This window comes from Pelodiscus sinensis, chromosome 2, assembly GCF_052426305.1.
Source record: "Pelodiscus sinensis isolate ZL-2025 chromosome 2, ASM5242630v1, whole genome shotgun sequence".
Lineage (NCBI taxonomy): Eukaryota > Metazoa > Chordata > Testudines > Trionychidae > Pelodiscus > Pelodiscus sinensis.
Genome location: NC_143053.1, coordinates 90633771 through 90654635, shown reverse-complemented (window position 1 = coordinate 90654635; position 20865 = coordinate 90633771).

The window sequence follows — 20865 nt, the reverse complement described above, 5'->3', positions numbered from 1 at the left end:
GGTTTTGTCTATCTGCCCTGTAAACACATTTTTTCTTGCTGACTCACTGAAATAAATACATAAATAAATTATTGTTATTATTAGTATTGGTATTTTATTTATTTTGGAAAATGGACATGGGAGTTTGGATAAGCAGAAATGCTGGCAATAACTCATGAAAGTTTTATGCATTTCTCTACTTTATTATAGTAAAAGACAAGACCGGTATGGAGAGTTACTTGGATACTTCATTTACAAAGCAATTATGGGAAAGTATTGCTATTTTAACAATATTTAATTTATTGTGACAGTTCATGTAATACCAACAATGTAAACATATACGTGTGGAATGGAGAATATAAAAACTCATTTTCATCATATGTATATAGATATTTAAGTTATTGTGTACAAAATTTTATTTTCCACTGTTTCTTTCATAATACGTGACATTAAAGATTTAGAATACAAGTAAATGAATGAATTTTATTATGTAAAATTAATACAAGATCATCAATTTATTTGAATAGAAAATAACTTAGTGGATCGATGTAGTTACATAACTGGTTTTGCTTAATATGGATTATAATATACTATGTCTCTTATTATTGAGTATTTCCAATTAATTATTAAGGTACAGATTATATTCTGTAGAGTTTAATCTATAGTACTGAATGTGATCCTAAGAATAATTCACATCTATAACATGCTGGAAATTTTTCTTTTTAAGTTTAATGACTATTTTCCACTAATGTGCAAAATATTATTAAGTATGTTGATTATGCATCTTATATATTTTGATGAAAATATATGAAAAATGAAAAAAATGGATTAAGTACAATTTGAACAAAAAGAAAACAATTTTTGACAACGAAAAAGAATAGTACTTTACCTTATATTTCACTTGAATATTCACATGCTGATGTCTTTAGATGCCAATTTTTTCTCACAGCATAATCAGTCTAACAAATGAGTATTTTTATGGATGCATCCTGAACCCTTTATTTAGGGAAAACTCCAGCTGAAATTAGTGTCAGTTTTGCCCGAATGAGTGTCCAAGACATGAGGTATGCCCCTATGCATGCTTCCTGAGAAATAACTAATTCACCTTATCCCAAAAATGTCTTCTGGGTTCCTCCAAATGCAGCTCTAATATTGGAGCTGGTGTTAATAATTGTTTACCACGAAAATAAATGGTTTTCAAACAATTTTTTCTCAGAATTGCCTCAGTCCTTAAAACTCCCTAGTTAAAGTGCACATTTATTTTATCAGAGAGTGAATTTCACACATGGGAACTATATCATTAATCTGATGGGGTTTAGCAGTCAATGGGAGGATTTCCTGTGTCTATCAAGATGAGTGGTTTTTAAATGTAACCATCTTTCACATTTTAGAATTTCTTTTAAAATCAGCAGAAAGGAAAGGAAAAGAAAAGGGGAGAGGGAGGGGGAGGAGGAAGCCACAAAACCAAAGCCATTTAGTGAACATGAGGGCATCTGTTCTGTGAAAGAGTCTGTTCCAATATGCTTCATTTTTTCCTTTTAATTATGTGCTATAGTAGTTCTGGATGCTTCTGTTATAATGCTTTGATTACATTGCTTGTTTTGTGCAATAATGTTTCTTTTCTTGCTGAGGAGGATTCTCTTTAAAATAGGCAATTAATTTTTTTCTTTCTTTCCCTTTTTAAAGTAGAAAGACTTTTGCCTTGTTTTATTTGATCAGTTGGGTCAGCCAATCTGTCTGGAGCTTTCTTTTGAGGCTTTGTGTCTGAAGATTCTGATGTACTTTATAGACATTAATTTATTTAAACCTCATTATATCCTTCTGAGAAGAATAAATAACATTCACCCACATTTACAGATAAACTCTCTGTGGCATGACTTATTTGCCCAAGATTACAAAGGAAGAGGGTGGCAGAAACAGGAATCCAAGTTTATTTATCTGTGTTAATGTCATTAGGACTTTGTTTACTGTACTTTTAAATTTCTAAGGACTCGTTCTAACTTGATAGGTGTGCTGCTATTTTATGAGACAAAGTTAATTTAATTTAACATGTAAGACGAGACAGAGCTAGGTTCTCAGCTCATACAAATCTGCATAAGTCCATTGATTTCAACACAACTATACCAATATTGAACCTGATCATTTAATTAAACTGACCTTAGAAGCATGCCTATAAAGAAAAAAGTGCAGGGGGTGACCCTAAATGTACTCCAGTGCCAGGTGGCATGGAGTTTTCTAGTATCTAGCAATGAGTCTCAGCTTACCTGACTGGCTCAGTGCACTTCACAGATTGTAGTCATGATATTTATCCAAAACAAGGCATGTAATACATCATAGGGAAATCATTAACTCACTGCCCATTAATATTCTAGTGTGATTCTTGTGCAGTTAACCTACACATAATTATATAGATATGCTGGAAATGTGTAACTAAAATGTGTTTAAATCTATCAGGGGAAATTGGTAAACAAGATTTTCCACACAAAGGAAAGGGATCAATACCTCAAGCCCTGTGTGGCCAAGGACAGTGCGCTATTCATTTGTATCAGAGATAGTGGAGGAAACATTGGCATTGTAAAACTCACAAATGGAGCAATGGTGTCTACACCAGGCAGCCTGATGCCTACCCCCAGTAGGGGAAACACTTCCAAAGAATACATTTCAGTAATTTACTGGTTTACTGGACTATAAAGAAAGGGGGCAAGAACCCCCTAATCTTTCACCTGAGGAGATAAAGAAACTAACCACTTTGTTGTCTGTTATAGGATTCTTGCAAAAGACTAGCCAGCCAGACTGGATAAATGATTATGGTGGGGGGAAAAATGAACACAATTCTTTAGTGCAGTAAGCTGAGTTTTAGTCTCAGTAGTAGATTTTCACTTTTGTTTGTTCATTACCACTTCTATCCTTATTCTTTCTATTTGGTATCACTTAAACCACTACTCCTCGGTTGGGGTACACGTAAGCCTGGGGGTACTCAGAGATCTTCCAGGGGGTACTTTTTCCAGCTATTTGCCTACTTTTACAAGAGGCTACATGAAAAGTAGTAGCAAAATCAGTTCAAGTGAAAATGTCATATAGAATGATTTGTTTATACTGCTCCATGTTTAAATAATTTAAGAGCAGGTTAGACAGACATCTATTAGGGATGATCTAGACAGTGCTCGGTCCTGCCATGAGGACAGGGGACTGGACTTGATCTCTCGAGGTCCCTTCCAGTTCTAGTGTTCTATGATTCTATGATTCTATGTGCTAGACACTGAACTGTAAGTACAGCATTTATATTCCAAATGATTTATTTTGTAATGATATGGTAAAAATGAGAAAGTAAGCAAATTTTCAGAAATGGTGGACTGTAACACCATTTTGTATGTTTATGTCTGGTAAGGTGGGATTTGTTGTTTTTTGTTGGATTTTTTGGGGGGGGGCGTAAGTTTTGTAAGTTTTTAAGTTAAGTGAAACTTTGGGATACACAAGACAAATCAGACTCTTGAACGGGATACAGTAGTCTGGAAAAGCTAAGAGTCACTGACTTAAACCTATGATCTTTTTAAATAAATGTGTTTTACTCTTACTATAAACTAACTCAGTGCTGTGATTGATGGGCAGGAAATATTAGCCCCCACTTAAACTAACAGGGTGCTGTGTGCTGTCTCTTTAAAGGAACAGAAAATTTGATGGCATTTTGAGGGTGTTCTAGGGAGGGAAACTAGGCACGACAGAAAGAGATTATGGAGGAAGAACTTGGGGCTTGAAGGATTTGAGAATCCCCTTGCAAATAGTAACTGGGCATTGGAAGTCTGAGCAACACTTCCATGTTTGTTGACTGGTTGTAGGTGTCAGGGCTGTGAGCCGCAGCAGGATATCATTCTAGGCACCTGAAGTTTCAAAGTAGGTGGTGAGTGAACCCCTTCCTGGCCTGGATAGATTCTGAGGCATCTCCATATTCAAGAACAAATATTCAAGATATTCAAGGTCTTTGGGTACCCAACATGAGATACTTTTTAGAAGAAAATGTTGAAAATGCTGGACTTCTGCAAGTCACGTTCTTTTAAGAAGTCTCAAGATGGGCATCCCAACACTGAGGTGCTCAGAATTGCTTGTAGATTTGAAAGTGTTGTCCTGTATATCCAGAGGCAAGGTGGGTGAGGTAAGATCTTTCATTGGACCAATTTCTGTTGATGAAAGACCCCACTTACACAGGGCTCCTCTTCACTACCTTTTCCAGATCTGAAGAAGAGCTCTGTGTAATCCAGAAAGCATGTATCATTCACCTGCTGAAGTTAGTCCAATACAGGATATTACCTCACCTACTTTAGCTCTGTACATCCTGGGACCAACATGGCTTACAGCAGCTCTCTATATACAAAATACATATAACTGCCTTATTCACTACTTCCTCCTCCCTCCTACCATTCACTAGAATGTCACAGTTCCACCATTCTGTGATGAGAAGTCCTAGTGCAACAACAAAGGGAGTTTAAGAGAAGCACCTTTCAAACCTGTGGGGAGTGAGGTGGGAGGACGATTCACGGATACCAGCTAATTAGACAGAACTGTGGACGCTGTACAAGAAACGCTTAGCCCTGAAGATCTCATAAACAGAAAATCTGGTTCACTGGTTCCTCTGGCTTATGGCTCCTAATTGATGCTGTAGCAGATGGATGGTAGCGAAGCTTACAATTACAGTATAAGGCCAAGTTGTCTGTATAGTTTGAGCTATCAATGTAATAGATGTCTCATTTATACTTGTGCTGAAAGCGCTTTGCCTTCTTTTGAATTTCCATTTCATGCTGCTAAATCACATCATTGGGATAAAACAAAATCAGATTGTTCCAGGATGTATTTCATTTCACCAAATCTGGAGCTCTCTAATTAGACTGAAGAGTTTTGTTGCCATCAAAGAACATCCAGTATAATAACAATAAAATGAAATATAGTTGTCTGTTTAAATAATGGATTAAAGACCTTCCTTTTTGTTTAGAGATACAGGGAGAAAAACTGGTTATTCTTCTTAAAGTCTGAAACTATAGAAGGGTAAATTTTTCAAAAGCCCTTAAGTCCCACTTTCAAAACTGATGCAGAACTCTAAGGGCTTGTCTTCATTGCAACAATTAGCAATGTAGCTACAGCAGTGTGACAAACTAGCCAGCCCATGTATGTGTCTAAAGTTTCAGAGAAACTCACAGTCCTATGGATAACCTCTGCCATATGTGGGGCCACAGCTATGCTTCTTTTTTTTAGCACACTAGCTCAACCGTGTGTCTACCCACGCTGGAAATTGTACCTCCAAATCCAGTGTAGCTATACCTCTACAGCAGTGTTTCTCAAAACAGCCTGTGGATCCACTCTGAGAAACCTGCTAACTAGCTGCTCTGGTTTATTTATTTATTGGCTCCGCAGCCATGGAGCCTTATGGCTCCTTTTAGCTTCAGTTCGCCGTTTAAGAAACATTTTGGGTATGTCTAGACTACATGGCTCCATCGACAGAGCCATGTAAACTAAGTTTGGGATGGGCGTAGGCAAAAAAGCAGGGATTTCAATAATCCCCGCTTCATTAAAATAAACACGGCTGCCATGCTGTGCCGACGATCAGCTGATCCGGCACAGTGAGGTAGTCTAGACGTGGATCGGTCAGCTGGGGAAGCCTTTGCCAATCAATCCTGTAAGCCTCATTTCATGAGGCATAAGGGATCAATCGACAAAGGCTTCCCAAGCCAACCGATCCACATCTAGACTACCACGCTGTGCCGGATCAGCTGATTGTCAGCACAGCATGGCAGCCATGTTTATTTTATTCTTTGCCTATGCCGGGTAAACTAGTTTACATGGCTCCGTTGATGGAGCCATGTAGTCTAGACATACCCTTTGAGAAACACCGCCCAACAGGCCAGGTAGCTCAATTTTAAAGGACCACTTAAATCAAGCTAGAGATATTTGTGTGTGAACGGGAGTGAGGATTGGAGCAAAAGCTGAGTTACAGCTTGAGCTAACAATACAGTGAAGACAAGGCATAAATCTTGTTGAAAGTCAATGGTAACTAATGCCTACGTCACTTTTGAGAGTGGGATTTAGACTCCTAAATCACAGCACTTTTGAAATTTTTATCCCTACTTTAAAACTTCAGGATTGATTTCAGACTGGTCTGAATATTTCATATAGATATTCATTGTAAGTGTCACTAATGAGGTACTGGAGGGCTCAGGGAATTGGGAAATAAGCTATATACATTTTCATTATGCTGTTTCAGATTCCGTCTGGGTATTAATAATGGTTGAAAATTGTTACCAGCTGATGAGTGTTTATTGGTTTCGGTGAAATGAGATCATGATTTTTAGTTCAGTTCCTAGCACATATTTGTCACATCATTGCCCATACTAATCTAAGGAGTTTAAAATCCAAAAAATCTTCCCAAACGTTCGTCTGTCTTACTTGCACTTATTGGTTTTGTCATTTCAGTTGAGCTAGCTCCTCTCTTGAAATCTAGTGAATTCTAAAGCTATCCGCGTACCAGAGGTGGGGCAATGCAAACCATAGGAAAGAAAAGCAAAGTCTAATAAGAGATGCAATCAGCTAGCTAGAACCCACCAAGCGAGATCCAGACTTGAAAACTCCCAAGAGACCTTTTACAAAGGCAAAAGGGACTGCAATGCGTGTTCAAGGTTTGTTTAGGTGAGTGAGAGAGTTGGAGAGACAGGGAATGAGAAGAATTCAACTGGATGGAAAGGAAAAGGTCAAAGTTGGGGGAGTGCTGAAAAAAGATTTGAGTGAGTTTTTTTCTGATAAGCATCAGCATTGCCAACCTCTAGGGGTTTTGTGATGATAAACCTGAAACAACCTGACTGGGAAAATATACACCATATTATTGCCTGTGCAATGGCATTATTCTTTTGTTTTATTGGAAAAATCACACATTCATATGTACAATGCCACACACTATCGTACATTAAAATGCTATTTTTTCCCCCTCAGAAACAATCGTGTCTGAATTCTTTCAACCACACTGTCTGAAGAGGAAATATTTTGAAAATCCTTTTGCTTCCCAAGCATCTTGAACTTTATAAGGGGCTATTAGACAAACTATTTTCCCAATCTGCCCTTTTCAATCTATAACTTTGTATTGCTTTGCTAAGTTTTTGCATTAGTTTAATAGATTTGCAGAAGTGACTATGTTGCAGTTATCTGCTGAATGATTATAGACTGAATGTTTCATATTGTGTACATGAGGAAAAAGGAGACATGCATGCCAATTTAAAGAATGAGACAGTATATTTGAAGATACACATTACATTAGAAAAATATAGAACAGGATAATTGAAGGCATAATTCATAAGTATTACACTATTCTACATTACATATAAAAACTTAGTTTTCTATTTGTCTGGATGTAACATTAAAAAATACAATATTTGATTTTACTTTACCTGAGCACTGACCAACTAGTTATGTTGTTGTTTATGGGTGACATGGCCTTTTCTTCACCTTCCTTGTTCCCTGCTGAGATCCACTTAAAATCTCACTTTAGCAGCCTGCAGTTTCCCCTGCTTGGCTTCTCCATAATTCCCGCCATCTTTCTCAGAAAAAAAAAAGCATTCTTTTGCTCTTTTTGGCCTCGCATAAATGAAGAGAGTGCCTATAGACGTCTCCCCATGTGTGTGTTAAGAACAAAGAAATTCACTCAAAATGCTAATCAGACAGAGAGACTATATTATCAGGAGTTTTCTAATGCAATATAATTCATGTTATCTGCTGTGACATCATTAGTAATGTGTTCATCTGTGACAGCCAGTTGCCACCCATAATATAAGATGATGTAATTTCTCTTTTCTCACAAATACGCAGCCAAATGAATTAACGAATGACTGAATAATGCCAATGAAAAGATTAAATTTTAGTTTTTATACGCCTCAGTTGATCTGAGACAAGTTGATTATTTCTGTTTTGTGCCTGACTTTGATAGTAAAGTACTAAAAACAAATTTAAAAGATTAGTAGAATAAGCGATGCAGCAGTATATGTTGTAGTATAAATATAAGGGTGTGTTATGCTATGATAGAATTGTGCATTGTTTTAGGCTGCATATTTGGTTCTTTTTTTAAAAAATCCTGTAGCGCTTGTTCAATTTACGTATGCATTGTATGTAACCCAACTGTAACTGCATTTGTAACTCAGATATTTTGTGCACATAGCTGACTCTTTAATTGTTTAGCCATTTAATTGTCTAGCCATTTTTATGAGCAAATATTAGATTTATGCTTTCCGTTGTGATAATGGTCCAAGCAATTGTAGGCGTATGAATGACAAAGGGCATGTGTAAGTGGCCATCTAGTATCAGAACTTCTATGTTCAAATATGGTACTTGTCACATCACAAACAATTTTTCTTGGCTTTAAATGAACCCAGATTTGAGTGACAGGTGCATGTTTTATAAATAGCCATAAATACATATTACACGATTGTAAGGAGTGTTAAAAACAATTTTGTAAGTCAGGGATAATCTGATTTGCAAATGTCAGAGGCAGACATTAGGTTACATTGAGAGTTTTGTATATTTTGTGGCATTCTAGACCTAAATATTATGAAAAGACTGAACTGTCTTGTATTTTCTGGCACAGACAATACTAGGGGGCTACATCCTCTACTCTCTATGCTCACCTACCCTCCTCCCAGCAACTTTTGCTTCACTGAGAGAGCCTGTTGACACTGATGACAGGATGACATCATTCTGTCACCCGGCAGGAACATTCTGTTGTGCATCAGGGACATTTTTTTTATATAAAGAGAGTTTACATTCTAGCTCCCAGCCTGCAACCATTCCACATCCAAAACTCTCATTGACTTCAGTGGGAGTCCAATGCATGAAGTGGCTGAAGCATTTGACCCTGTGACAGTAACTTCTGCAACTACGTAACATAGTTGTAGAAACATCCTATGGCAGGTTATTTTAATTAAATGGACCAAAAAATTGACCATATCCTTGGCACACGTATTTGAGTTTTTTAAAGCCATGCTTTGTAATAAGAGTAAACAACCTTGTTGCAGAGATACCCTCATATAATCAAAATCTATTCTTGCAATGATCTTTCTCTGCACAGGAATACAAAAACACTCTTCTGAAAGATGTTGGTGCTGTTTGAAAAACATGATGTTGTGCACACTGAAACGCCATTGTCTATTAGCAGGCGTCAGGATAATTAGAACAGGATAAGGAGAATTCAGCCAGTTTCGGTGTAAAATGGTGAAAATAATCCCTATTTTGGTTTACTGGTCGGGCAAGAAATTCAGGGTGGGAAATCATTTTGGATAGACCTGAAATGAAAGTTTTCAGGGTTATCAGAAAAATAAAAACATGGGAAAAAAATTTTTGTTAGGGGGGGTCAAACACATTTTTGTTTCAATTTGGAATCTTTTTAAAGCACTGGACATTTGGGAGTGCCATTCATGAACTTAGAAGAGGAGGTTTTGCTGCCACTACTGTCTTATACTACATAGCCCTCTAGTTAGAGCTGGATGCAGGAGACCTGAGTTAAAGTCCACAGACTGCTTTTTTCACAGCAGGGATTTTACCTCAGCTCTCCCATATAGCAGGTGAGTTGTCTCACTACTGGGGTTTCATGTACAAAGAGGTGGGGTGGGAAATATCTCCTAGTCTAACTTTTTTGTGAATGGCATCCAACTCTTGGAGTGGGAGAAAAGAAGAGTGAGCCAGGCCCAGTTCAGCCTTGGCTGGCAAAGAAACAGGAAATAGTTGCCTCCCTATGTGAGGGGAAGGAGCACTAGCCAGACAGCAGTCAGTAAGCACTGTCTCTCCATCCAAGGGAAACTGCAAAGAAGACCTAGGAGCCTCCAGCATTGGAGGTAATTAAGGGCACATCTACACAGCAGGGCTAAACCTGAAATAAGCTACGCAACTTGAGCTATGCTAATTACATAGTTTAAGTCGAAATAGCTTATTACGACTTTTCAGTGCTGTCTACACGCAGTTATTTTGAGATAGAGCACTCTTCCCCTGACTTCCCTTACTCCTTGTACAATGAGGGTTACAGGAGTCCAAGTAAACAGTCCTCCAGCTCAACATTATTTTGACATTATGTCAAAATAACTGCTGTGTGTAGATATGGATTATGTTATTTTACAATAATGGCAGTTATTCCAAAAAACGCTGCTATGTAGACATAGCCTAAGTGAGTCAACGCCAGAGCCAGTGTGGATTTCACTTTCACCAATTTGTGGCTATCCCTCCCAAAGGACCCAGGAATGCGCCACCCAAGAAACAAAATAAAAGGATAAAATATATTAATGAGATTTTTGTAAGGGTTTTGGATATTTTTGGAAAATTATCATGCAAGTAAGTTCTAAATAAATAAAAGACAAAAAAAAAATAAGTGTGAATACATTGTTCTTCCACAAACTAATTTTGAAAAGAGCTTTGTTTTTGAGGGGCATTTTGTTTGACAAGGTGCCACCCAAGAGTAGACTCCGTGGGAGGCAAGCTGCCCAACAAATTGGACTAGAGAGGCCATGCCCCAAACTGAACAGACTGGTAGGAAATGGCTCAGAGCAATGGATTTAGATTCCCTGGTTGGAGGCCTCCCCTCCTTAAGGAAGTGGAAGGAACACAATACACTCCATATACAAATTTCTCCACTAAAGAAAAGGAACCACACATACTAGATGCTTGTTACATTGTGTCATGCCCCACTGAAGGATGCTCTAGATACCATGGTGATGGGCATGTTATAACATCTTGAGCAGAGTAAAATAGGAGTTTGGGATGCACATGAGAGATGCTGAACCATTTCCAGTATTTGGTGTGACAAAGACTTTTGACCAAAACCTATTCAGAAAAGTTGCATGGAATTGTGAGTAGTTTTCACAGTTCTTGCTATAGTGAAACAAACTGCCCCTCAAAAATAAAGTTATTTTCAAAATTAGTTTGTGGAAGAACAATGTATTCACACTTAATTTTTTTGTCTTTTATTTATTTATAACTTACTTGCATGATAATTTTCCAAAAATATCCAAAACCCTTACAAAGATCTCATTAATATATTCTATCCTTTTATTTTGTTTCCCATCGTTCAGGGAAGTTTCAACCTGAGAAGCTTTACAGAGTTAAATAATAAATAAGAAAGGGAGAGAAAAAAATGAAGTGCAAGCAAGGGAGAAAAGAGAGAGATTTGCACAGAGATGGAGGGTCAATGAAGCGGAGAGATACAGGAATGCTGTTCCAGATGGCAGAAGCTGCAGTGGGAAAGGCTCTGGCACCAACAGTAGCAAGATTGCGTGCAGGGAGGAATCTGGTACCCTGTGGAGAACAGGAAAAAAGGAGAGAGAACTAAAAGGTCCGGAAGTCAAACTGGGTCAATTATATGGTGCATTATTAAAACAAACAAACAAAAAAACATCCAGAGGTCTGATTCTGTATAACAAGGGTCCTTCCAAATTCATGGCCATAAAAATGCATCAAGGAATGTAAAATCTGGTCTCCCCGCCCCCCCCCCCCCCGATGAAATCTGGTCTTTTGTGTGCTTTTACACTATACTATACTGATTTCACAGGGGGAGCCCAGCATTTCCCAGATTGGGGGTTCTAACTCAACTGAAAAGGGACTTGCAGGAGGGTTGCCAGGTTATTTGAGGGGATGGAGAGATGGCATTGCACCCGTCTGTGGTGCTTTCAAAGCTAGATGGCTGAGGAGTGATGGTTGTTGTCCAGGCAACCAGTTTGAAGGCACCCAGTCCCTTCAGCAGCAGCACAGACGTAAGGGTTGCAATACTATACCTTCCCAACCTTACATCGGCACTGCTGCTGGAGGCAATTTAGCCTTCAGAGCCGGGATCCCAGCCAGCAGCTGCCACTCTCTAGCTGCCCAGCTCTGAAGCTTTTAGAGCCACTGACAGCACCAGTGCAGAAGTAAGGGTAGCAGTACCACAACACTTACTACAATAAACTCCCCCCACACACACTTGCCTCTGCAACTCCCTTGTGGGTCAGAAGAATCCCTACAATTACACCACCATGATTTCGGATTGAAATAGCTGAAATCACAATATGTATTATTTGTAAAACCCTGTGAATGTGAAATTGACCAAAATGGACCATGAATTTGGTAGGGTTTGATCTATAACCCTGCATCTTCTGCCATCCATTTACATCACTACAAAGCCATGTACAATGCTACAGAGTCAGAGAGGTAGCATTTTACACCCCATTGAGGGATGCTTTATGCAGGGACAATAGAGATTAAAGTCTGAGGGAGTGCAACTAAAACTGGACCCTGAAATGAACCAGGCTCAAGAAGAGAGACAATATAGGTAGACTAACTCTTTATTGGACCTTCTGTTGGTGAGAGAGACAAGCTTTTAAGATTGCATAGAACTCTACTTCAGGTTTGGGACACATACTCAGAGGCTACGTCTACACTGGCCCCTTTTCCGGAAGGGGCATGTAAATTTCACGAGTCGTCGTAGGGAAATCCGCGGGGGATTTAAATATCCCCCGCGGCATTTAAATAAAAATGTCCGCCGCTTTTTTCCGGCTTTTAAAAAAGCCGGAAAAGAGCGTCTAGACTGGCCCCGATCCTCCGGAAAAAGCGCCCTTTTCCGGAGGCTCTTATTCCTACTTCAAAGGAATAAGAGCCTCCGGAAAAGGGCGCTTTTTCCGGAGGATCGGGGCCAGTCTAGACGCTCTTTTCCGGCTTTTTTAAAAGCCGGAAAAAAGCGGTGGACATTTTATTTAAATGCCGCGGGGGATATTTAAATCCCCCGCGGATTTCCCTACGACGACTCGTGAAATTTACATGCCCCTTCCGGAAAAGGGGCCAGTGTAGACGTAGCCAGAATGTCACAGCTAAATATAAAGTGGGACCGATTATTTAGTAGATAATCTCATGCATTTCAAGGTGAAGTGGCCCACTAATATCCTTCCAGTCATAGAGGGTCAAGGAAGGGGTAGGATTGTTGGTGGCTTGTACATTGTTGCACTAAGCCATAATCCAATATTTCTATTCAATCCATCATTTTTAGCGTGGGCAACCATTTTTGATGGGGAGCCATTCCATGAATTTGGTAAGTGGTCAAGGGCTGCACTCTTCCATGATTTTAATAGAGGAGGTGTGGGATCTGGCATGGAGGTTAGGTACAGAAGGCAGCTCAGGATAGGAGATTAGGGTATAGGAGCGAGTGCGAGGTCTGGATGGGAGTTTGCGTTAAAGAGGGGGTTGGGTCCTAGGGAAGAGGAATGGAGTGTATGAGAGATTTCTGACCTAGAGGAGGGATGTGGAAGGAGGTGCAGGGTTGTGACTTGGGGCAGGGGTTTGGGTTGTGACCTAGGGCAGAGGCTTGGGGTGCAGGTTCTGGGAGGGAGTATTGGTACAGGAGCAGAGGGGGGTTGTGACCAGTGTTCCCTCTAAGCTGCAAGGCAGCCCAGTTTCACAGGTGATTAATCAGGCCCAACCAGTCAGTCAGCTCCATACACAGAGGCCTGCGTCTCTGACTGGGCGCAGCTGATTAATCATCTGTGAAACTGTGCAACTTAGAGGGAACACTGAGGCTGTGTCTAGATTGCACCCCTTTTCCGTAAAAGGGATGCAAATTAGACACAGTGCAATTGCAAATGAAGCAGGGATTTAAACCTTCCCCGCTTCATTTGCATAAACATGGCTGCCGCTTTTTGCCGGCAAAAAGCGCCAGTCTAGATGGGGATCTTTCGGAAAATAAAGCCTTTTCCGAAAGATCCCTTATTCCTGATTTTAAGAGGAATAAGGAATCTTTCAGAAAAGGCTTTATTTTCCGAAAGATCCCCGTCTAGACTGGTGCTTTTTGCCGGCAAAGCCCCGAGCCAGAAAAAAGCGACAGCCATGTTTATGCAAATGAAGCGGGGAAGATTTAAATCCCCACTTCATTTGCAATTGTGCTGTGTCTAATTTGCATCCCTTTTACAGAAAAGGGGTGCAATCTAGACACAGCCTGATTGTGACCTGGAGCAGAAGTGTACAAGGGGAAGCAGAGGGTTGGTGGGGAGGGAGGGCCTGAGGCACCAGATGCAGGCTCTTGCTGAGAGATGCTTACCTAAGTGGCTCTTGGCCAGAAGCCCAGCTGGACCCCCTATCTGCTGCACACCACTCAGGCTATGTCTAGACTGCATCCCTCTGCTGAGAGAGGGATGCAAATCAAGCACTTCAGAAGTGCAAATATCCCGGGCTTCATTTGCATACTCACATTCCGACGCTGTGCCAATCAGGCTGTGTCAAAAGTGAAAGTAAAGTGTAGCTGCTGCTCTGCCGACAGTGGGGAGCTTTTTCAGCTGTTCACCCTTGGTCTAGCAAATATATGAATGTAAGTTCCCAACCTTGTCTTTTGAAAGTGTTGAGCAGGTTTCCTTTGAAAGTGAGGACTGAGAGGTCAGATATAGTGATTTTTTTGTGAAAAGTGTTCATCCAGAGGTGACAGGGCGTTTTTATCTTTTATCATTTTCCTATGTAAGTGTTTGGTTTCATCCATGTCATTGTTATTTGGGAGATGTATGACAAGCATGTGGAGGGCCTATGGATCTTGAAAGGTGTGTTGTGGGGAGTGTTGATCATTGTAGCAGTGGCACTGCTCTGGTCTACACTCCTAATTTTGAAATAATAAGCAGAGCATCCACACAACCAAGCCCGTTATTTCGGAATAACGGGCTGGTTATTTCAAAATCTGTACTCCTGCTTTCCTCAGGGAATAATGCTAATTTCACAATATTATTTTGAAATAGCAGTAATGTGGACGCTCCGCTGCTGCTATTTTGAAATAACTACTCCCCAGAGTCATTTGAAGTAATTAGTCCCCGGTGCTTCCCGGGACTGTAAATCGAGATAGCGCGCATCCACAATAACAGATCCTGCCTCAAACTAATTTTGAGGCTCCCTCAAGTGGGGACACGCTATTTCGATTTTGTTATTTTGGGGAGTTAGTATTTTGAATGTAGTTATTTAGGGTATGTCTACACTACCCCGCTAGTTCGAACTAGCGGGGTAATGTATGCATACCGAACGTGCAAATGAAGCCCAGGATTTGAATTTCCCGGGCTTCATTTGCATAAGCCGGCCAGCGCCATTTTTAAATGCCGGCTTGTTCGAACCCCGTGCCGCGCGGCTACACGCGGCACGGGCTAGATAGTTCGAACTAGCAAGCCATTCCGAACTATCTGTACGCCTCATGGAAATTCAAATCCCGGGCTTCATTTGCACGTTCGGTATGCATACATTACCCCGCTAGTTCGAACTTAGTAGTGTAGAGATACCCACTACGTCTGCAGGTTTTGAATCTGTTGTTCTGGCAGGCTTTAGTGCCACTTTCAATAAGTGTGTCCTGGTCTTTAGGGTGGTTGCATTTGATGAGTTTGGCTGGAGGACGGAGGAGAAAGTTGTCTGAAACCCATAAGAGGGGTTTCAGGAAAGATTTCTTTCAGGATAGGGTTTCCATCAATTATGGGCTATAGTTGTTAGATGTTACGCTACATGGGTTCCAATGTGAGAAACTTCCTGGAAAACACGATCATCTTGAATGATAGAATCCTGCAGACAACTATATACAACAAACCCATGGATCACCACACCTACATTTAAAGATAGAGTGACCACCCACACATAATCTCTAGCTGGGCACTCAGATAACACAGAGTATGCTCTGAGGAGAAAGACAAAGGATACGTACCTTAAAAAAATACTCAAACTGCTTCACCAAACAAGTACACTCCACTACTTACACTAAACAACATGTTCCACCTTATATGTAGCTGTGACACTCTGAATACAGGCAGTCCCCGGGTTACGTACAAGATAGGGACTGTAGGTTTGTTCTTAAGTTGAATCTGTATGTAAGTCGGAACTGGCATCCAGATTCAGCCGCTGAATCTGGACACCAGTTCTGACTTACATACAGATTCAATTAAGAACCCCAGGCGTCCCCAAGTCAGCTGCTGCTGAAACTGATCAGCAGCTGATTCCAGGAAGCCTGGGGCAGAGAAACTCTGCCTCGGGCTTCCTGTAGTCAGCCGCTGGTCAGTTTCAGCAGCGGCTAACTTGGGGACGCCTGGGGTAGAGCAGCTCGGGTGCTGCTGGGTTGGTCCAGTAGCGCGGCCGCTCCTCGGCGCTAGTGGACCAACCCAGCAGCACCCCAGCTGCTCTGCTCCAGGCGTCATGATTCAGCCACTGCTGAAACTGATCAGCAGCGGCTGAATCAGGACTCCTGGGGCTGAGCAGCTGGGGTGCTGCCGGGTTGGTCCAGTAGCGCCAAGGAGCGGTGCTGCGGGACCAACCGGCAGCGCCCCACCTGCTCTACCACAGGCCCCGGGCTTTGCTCCACATCTCCCTGGTCTGCTGGGGGGGCACTAGCTGCGTTCCCCCCCAGCAGACCAGGGAGACGCGGAGCAAAGCGGCGGAGGACCCGGGCTGGACTGCGGTGCTTCCAGATCAGCCGCTTTTCTCGCCCCGGAGGAGGCGGGCGGCGGGACCAGGCATCCCGCCGCTCGAGTCCTCCGGGGCGAGAAAATCCCCGTTCGTAACTGCGGATCCGACATAAGTTGGATCCGCGTAACTCGGGGACTACCTGTATGTTTCCCAGACATGAAGGAGAACTCTGTGTATACATGAAATCTTTTCTCTCTCACCAATGGAAGCTGGGCCAATAAAAGACATTACCACACTCATCTTTTCTCTTTAATATCCTAGTATTGGCCCAGCTACAACGCTTCATGAGAACCAAAAGTTTGAGACTGGGATGTGATACAGTCTCTTCGGCATTATATAAAGATGCTTATTATTTCTTCAATCTCCATCTCAGTGAGTTATTTTTTCAAATTTGCTCTTTGATAAATAGCTGCCACAGGAACTCTTTGTCTGAGTAGGTTGTATTGTGGCCCTTTTGACAAGGTCACTTCCTCTCAAAAGCTCAAATACTATGCCTATCTTTCAGCTGATAAAGAAATCTGCTTTTTAAACAGTTTCCCTAAGGTCATTGTAATTGTGAAAGGCTTTTTCAATGTACCCACAACAAGGCCCATTATGTGATTAAACAAGTAATGTACTGTGTGTGAAGTATGGCAACAACTCCTTTGATACATCTGCAAAAGTCTTATTGATGTAAGCCCCATTGTCAGTAGCAAAAATGTGGATAGATTCATTAACTTTGTATACCGTCAGAGATATTTGAATGGAATTTGGGTTCACATTATGTCCTTGAATTCTGCATTGAAATCCCACCTTCTTCAATAGGAGTTGTGTTCCCACATCTGAGGTCAGAATTTGGTTCTTGGTGTCAGAACATACAAACACATCCATTCTGTTGGATACTTCTCTGTCGTAGAAGCTGTAGTACTGTGACTGCTGTTCAAATACCATGGACATAAAGAATCCTTTATTGTTCCTTAAGAGCTATTTCTCAGACATTAGGAAGGTCTGTTCTTTTAGCTGCCCCTTACTAGTATCTCCTTGCTCATAATTTGCAATCAATAAAATCTGACATTCCTAGAGGTAAAAGTATTAAATTAAACATAGGAATTGAAAAATTGCCATATGTTATTGGACAAGTATCTTCTTTCTGACATTGGCGGGAACCAGATACATAAAAGGAAAGGGCATGAAACCAGCAATGGATAATTATGGAACAACTAACAATACACATGAAAAGTGTTTTTTCTAACTTTTCTTGGTTACAGATTGGCTTATTCCTTCCAAAGACTTATTTGGGTCTTGAGTCCACCAAATTCATCTCAGTGGGAGTTTTTCCATTGATTTGAATAAGAGCAAGTTCCAATCCCTTAATTTTTTATGATATAACTCAAAAGTATTCTTTGCATATAAATGTGGTTTAAAACATTTTGATTAAAATGCAGGATCATGCAAAAAAGGGAAAAATATTTCTATAAAAAAGAGAAGAATATTAAAATTGTCATTGCCCTGACAACTAAATATATTTCAACACCCAGGAAGTCTGTATTTCTCATTATGAGGTTTGAAAAGTTAATGGGCGCAGGAAGAAGGGCTGCAGGGGATCCTGCAGTACCCCCAGGTTTCACACCCAACATCCCTGTCATCAGCTCCACCGTCTGCTCTCTGCTGCCTGGAGGCTCGGCTGCTGGCCCCAGGGTCCTGTCCAGCTGCCAGTCCAGGATCTCACCTGACTACCCAAGATCCCAGCCACTGAGTCCTAGACACCAGCTCCAGCTCTAGGGGGAAGTGAGGGGTGCGGAGAGTAGTAAAAGGGGGAAGCTCAGCACTCCAACTCCTAAAACTGTTCCAACACTACTGGAAAAGACAGATTTCTCTAGTATTTCTAATGCATGCACTCAAGAGAGTATTTGAACCCCGACATCTAAGATTGGCTGTAGTTTACTCTCCATTTTCAGAGTGTATCTTTCAGGCTAATAGTCAACTGGAATAGCATGATTAAGCCTAAAACCTTTGACCCATTTTGGGATTTCACTTCTGCTTTTTAAAGCAGATACAGAAATTGTAGATACAGGTGGCACAACTAGCTTCATGCACTTACATGACTTTCTGCTGTTGATTAGTATGTTTAAAATTAATAGCTCTGAGTTTTTAGATAATGACAAAAGAAGGGTGTTTCACATTAAATTTTAAACTGTGGTCCTTTATTGGCTTGAGATTTGACTACATACATAGACAGTGTCTGTGTATGTGGGGGGGAAGGGGCTATCCATCCCAAAACTTTTTGGAATTGAAATGACTGAAAATGGGCATCTAAATAAGCAGTTGGATTTACGTTCTTACAGTTCCCCCAAATACCCATCAATTTTCTTTAAAAAATGCTTAATAAAAGGGGCCAACTTTTCACTTGCAGTCTGTGAAGTTGCCTGGTGAACAATTCAGCACAAAATTTGACCAAAAATGTCTAGCATGTACCACTATCATATCTTGACTTAATTCCCTTTTCCACTATAATTTCACTTGGTCTTAGTATTCTTGAAATAACATCTTCATATATATGAGCATACAGTTTCATTGCCTACAACTGATTTATTGTAACATGGATTTTGTTAACAGGTTTTTTTCTTGCCCTCAGTGGAAACTATTTGAACAAAGGATGTTTATGCCTCTAAATTCATAACTATTAATGTTATGCCTATAATATTATCTTGTGGAAAAATGCATTTACCTTACTTTAAAATATGGTGCAAAATATAATCTTGCTTGTACTCTAGTTTTGAAGATGACTTTATCATTATCCTGGGGGTTCTGCTGGCTAGAGACACTGTTTAAATGCCTTCTCCACTGAGAGTGTCTCTCTAACATTGTCTAACAGCTCTCTCTCCTGGTGGTACGGAGTAGCACTTCACTTTGTTCAAACCATTTCATCTTTGTACTTTTCTCTAAGGGATGAGTTTTCAGAAAGGGATGAGTAAATCTATTTTGATAAAATAAGAACTTTAACTTTCATTCGGATTTTAATGTGAATCTTTTCGTTTGCCTGGTTTAAGTTTGTGCATTGTTATTTTTCCCAGGTACTTTTCATTTCATGTAGGTCAGATTGTCTTGATTTTGGCAGTGGAAGGCTGGAAAGTAATCTGTCCTGGGACAGTTCTGCACATTTGAGAGATTCCAGGCCCATACACAGGAGGGGTGTGAAGGGTGTGAAAGCACCCCTCCAGAGTCCTTCAAGTAAGTATGCTCCAGCTGGCCAGGGGAAGGCAGAAGCAACACGCTGCTGCCAGAGCCTCCCTCCTCCATGCTCTGGCCAGCCAGAGGAAGGCTGGGGCTGATTTCCCCACTTACTGGGGGACCAGTCACATCCTTGAGGTCCATATTTACAAAAAAGCACACACACACTGAAATTCCTGCGGATGGGCCTGGATTCCGACAGTTCAGATTAGTATCGGCACTTTATCTGATTATGATCTGAATTTACAGAGGTTCTTCTTTCACTACACAATACTTGCTGAATCCTACAGTTTTTACTCAAGAAACAGTGTATTTCAGATGACATCACACTAATCAAAATTTATGTACTGTATCGAGCTGGCAAAAGTAATGTAGGCACATGCACAAACATATATCCACCAAGAGATACTGACGCAAAGGAGTGGCCTATCTTTTCAGGCATTACCTCTTAATTCACTGGGATCTCCATTTTTACATGGATTCAAAATTAGGGACTCAATTTGTATTTTGTAATCTACTATAAAACTAAATTTTAAAAAATCCATGCAATCATAATCATTGTTACATTATATCTCTTTTTTCTAAGTGCATGAGACCATCAGACTAGAACTTAGCTATATACACAGAAAGGAGCAGATATCAGGTCTTTGGAAAATCTTTTTAGCACACCTGATTGTCTATTTTTTGCACACCGATAAAAAGTGGATATTGGTCTGGGTGTGCTTTGGAAACTGAATGCATTTAGAGTCGAAATACACTGGGGGTACATCTACACAGCAGCATTATTTCGGAATAACTGACGTTATTTCAAAATAACATAGTGTGCTTCTACACAGCAAGCCGTTATTTTGAAATAATTTTGAGCTGGAGGACTTCTTACTCCAACTTCTTTAACCCTCATTTCACAAGGAGTAAGGGAAGCTGAAGGAAGAATGTTCTTCCTTCAACTTTCTGCTTTGTAGACAGCGCTAAAAGCTGAATTAAGCTATTTAGACTTCAGCTACACTGAAGTTACAAATCTTAATTTGTCTTTGGTCTTGCAGTGTAGATGTGCCCTAGGATAGCTACATGTGACAGATAAAGCAGAACTACAAGATAGCATGAAGACATACAAGGGCATAGAGAGCTATGACAGGGCAGGGAGACATCAACTGGGGATCATGGGATCCTCAGCATCCTCCACAAAGAAGGCCAATAGAATATTCTGAGTCATTGGTATAACACTGG